This window comes from Cyprinus carpio, chromosome B5 (assembly GCF_018340385.1).
Source record: "Cyprinus carpio isolate SPL01 chromosome B5, ASM1834038v1, whole genome shotgun sequence".
Lineage (NCBI taxonomy): Eukaryota > Metazoa > Chordata > Actinopteri > Cypriniformes > Cyprinidae > Cyprinus > Cyprinus carpio.
In genome coordinates this window covers 27640997-27645092 of record NC_056601.1, presented here as the reverse complement: position 1 = coordinate 27645092, position 4096 = coordinate 27640997, and positions in this window count along the sequence as shown.

Below are 4096 nucleotides of genomic sequence, written 5' to 3'. Positions count from 1 at the left end.
GAAGTGAAATAAAGCGCATCCATCCCTAATTAAAAATGTTTCACACGGCTCTGGGGGGTGAATAAAAGCCACCTGTAGCAAAAAGATGCGTTTTTGTAAGAAAAATATCTATATTCAAAATGCAATAATCACTTTAATCTAGCTTGCGCCAACAGTTGTACACGGAAGCAGATCCAGGCTGATGATGTATGAGGTCGGCATTGCGCATGCGCCAGTGAGTCTCATGAAAACCAACGTTTGTGAACAAGAGCAAAGGAAGCAAAGTTTCCTTACTTTAGCAAAGGAAAACCAGTCTCTTCTTGGCTTATATCAAAATCCTCTGACATTCTTCTTTACAAATTCTTGATTTGTACTTCTAATTCGTGGCTGATGTTTTGTTTCAATCTCTCCGCTGCGCTTCCGTGTTCGTCATTTCTGAGCGGCGTGTGCGATGTGCGGACTTATTAGTTATTCGCGTGTTGTGTGTGATTAAACAGCTTGGTAGATCAAAGATTTATATATATTAAAGATTTTTAATATAACTCTGATTGGACTCGTCTGAAAGAAGAAAGTCATATACACCTAGGATGCCTTGAGGGTGAGTAATTCATGGGCTGAAAGATTTTACTTGTCTTGAAAAAGGTGGTTGCTAATACTAGTTACTTTCACAGCTGCAAACTATTCTTGCAAACTCAAACTTTCAGGGATAGTGTGTTTTTTAAATACAGACTGAAAGAGTTGTCTGAAATTAGGATGAAATGGTTACTGGTCTGACAATATGATAAAAAGTCCTGATGGTTAGTATTACCATTTCAAATTTTAATTATTATTAAAACCGTATTTGTTTATAGCGATTTGATTTTAAACTCAAATACTTCTTAGCATGTTGTAAAATGCTTCGTATGAAAACATGACGGAAGGCAGAGTGAAAAAAATTATATGAGAGAACTGTATGATGGAATTCTTTAAATGCCTAAGGAGGATCTTCAAGAAAGTTTTTATGTTATTTTCTTTTCATTTTCCCTACAGTGTTTCCCCCAGGTTTTACGGCTTTGGGTGGTTGGCAGGGTGGGGTGCTATTTTTTTTATTTTATATTTTTCTGGACTCCTTTTTAATGGTTAAAATCAATTTTCTTAATCAAAAGCATGTCTAATGAATTAAAATAATGAAGCTCAAACAATTTAACATCAATTTATTAAAAGTTTTTTTTTTAAATTACATGTTTAGGGCCCTATCAAATGTTTTATTTTTTCCAACCTTATGTTTTATTGTTACCAAATTCTGTTTTAGAATGTCTAATTATTTGAAAGCATAAAAACAAGTTTAATTTATTCTTACAATAGCCTTATGATTTTTTTGATCAGAAATTTTAAGGCATAAAACATTCATTCAATTTATCTATTAAGTAATGAAAATTTAATTTAATTATTTGAAAAATGTCATTTAATATTACAATTAAAACATTAAATATATATTGTATGATTATTCCTATTATGCCTATACTGAACAATCTATATTTCGCAAGGGCAATACGTTTACAATTCTGTGTGTATATGATATGAAGATAGATGTACAAAAATTAAACCGTCAATTGCTCATGAAGTGACTCTCAGAGCAGCTCCTGAGATGTGGATCATGTATTTATGTCGTCATGGTGAGACGACAGACGTTAATATGACCATAAGCGTCACGCGCACTTCAGTACAAGTACCAAACCACGCTGCTACGCCAACAGAGACACGCAGAATTCATATTTAAATAGTTGTTATGCGGCTTAATATTTACAAATACTAGTGGGAATGTGTTCACTTGTGTGTGTGTGTGTGTGTGTGTGTGTGTGTGCGCGTGTGTGCATGTGCGCATCGGGACGGTACTCCGCTGTGTGCGATACAGAGAGCGCGACCATGTAACGTAGAGACCGAATTGACATAAGTCATGTAAATAAGATCAATAACATAAGGCTATTTAGTTTGTGTAATAAAAGAGCAAGGTATAGACCTGTTCTATCGAAAAGGTAACTTTACATGATTTCTGTTGTGATCTGGCGCTATAGAGAAAATGTAATTAAATAAAATGACCTCGACCTTCAAGGGGGGCGGCGGATGGGCCGCCCCCCTAATATAATGGCAGGGGAAACACTGCCCTATGTGTAATGCCTAATAAACTAGTGTTTGTAAGCGCAGCGCTGCTTTGTTTACAGAGGTTATTTCTGTTGTTCCATAAGCACCACCTGCTGTCTTCAGGATTTATATTTTCATTTAGCCTGTCTGTTATAACATATTATGTTTAAATCACCCAGCCAATAGTTTTTGTTTGATTAAAATCCAGTCATCATTTTTAGTTTAATCTTAAAGTTTATTCAAAGAAAAAGTGCATAGTGTGACTCATTTTACTTGTGTATGAGTACTTTTTGATGGTAACATTGAAGTCATTCAATTGTGGTGTAGTTCACAACGTTTTTATGTTTATCTTCAAAATTCCTAATTTTATTTTTGACAATCATCAAAACATGTAAGACTCAAACTTTTGTTGGTCACAGATCTTACAGCATTTTCAGCAGTAATCCAAAAGGCAATGAAAAAAATACTACTGGGTTTTTGTTAAAAGAATCTGAATGATACAAAATGACAAGTTGGCCTACAAAAACACATCATCACTGTGCGCCTCTGTTAGTGCCTATAAATAAGCTGTGCTGATTTTGGTTTATCCAGTGACTTGAATAGTTTGATTCTGTTCATCAAAATGTTTTGTACACTGATTCGTTCAGTGACTCTTTCTGTAGGTTACATCATTACACTAAAAGCTAGCGACCAGACAGTGTTGTCTTATTAATTACATAGCACTTTTAATGATGCTCAGCAACATTTGTGGGCAAAATCCAGTCATTTCACTAAGGATCCACACTATTTTGAGTTTCATTGAGGGGAAAAGGTTCCACCCTCAGATTTCATTCATGTTCAAGCTATTTTTTTATGTTAATGTTCTTTTTTTTTTGTTTTTTTTTTATGCTCACCCAGGCTCCATTTATTTGATTAAAAGTACAGTAAAAACTGTAACATTATGAAATAGTATTACCATTTTAAATAACTGTTTTCTATGTTTGGTAAATGTTGTGAACAAAGCTGAATTTTTAGCATCATTACTCCAGTCTTCAGTGTCACATGATCCTTCAGCAATCATTCTAATATGCTGATTTTCTGTTCAAGAAACATTTCTGATTATTATCAACAGTTGTGCTGCTTCATATTTTTGTGAAAACCATGATATGATACCATTTATATGTTTGGAGTGAGAAATTAGTATTATTCAGCAAGTTTATAATGTTACAAAAGCATTTTAGAGTGATTTCTAAAGGATCATGTGACGTTGAAGAACAGTAGTCCTAAATCCTATTCATATTTTTTGATTTGAAAAGTTAATGTTTTAACAAAAATACAGACTGCACACTGCTTTTATACCCCATGAGTACTGTAGAATTGCATTGTAAAGCATGTTCTTATATGATTGTCTGTTTTTACAAGGAAAAGTATTTACAACTTACTAACCTTTTTGTATTATTTCAAACAGATCAGAACCTAGAACATTACTTAAAATATAAATAAAACTTCATAAAGTACCTGCCTGGTTACTGTTATCAAGTTACTACAGGAGCTGGTTATTACTATTATACTTTTATTATATTTCCGAGTTTATGTTAAAACACTATTGTAGCTTAATGTGCAGTTAAGTAAAACATTTATAGATACAGAAATTATAAACCTTGTTGCTCTATCAAAGACATTGCTCTGTTTGTCTTTAACATAACCTTTTTTTAAAATACATTTCTTTGGATTTTGGAGTGAAATACTGGTTTCATAAGATTCACCCATTAATCAGGATGTGTTCTTTAATGTCAAAATATTACATATTTTTGACTATTCACAATTGTAACTTTTTTAATTTCAAACTATTGCCCAGTGAAAAAAGACAAAAAAAAAAAAAAACATATCTCAGTGCACAATTTTTCATTTCTGAATGTTAAAATTTATTTATTAATGCCAAAACATTTCCTGAGACAGAAAAGAAAAAAAAAAAATCTAAGTCTATAATCAACATCATCTATGTTTTAGTTTTAAC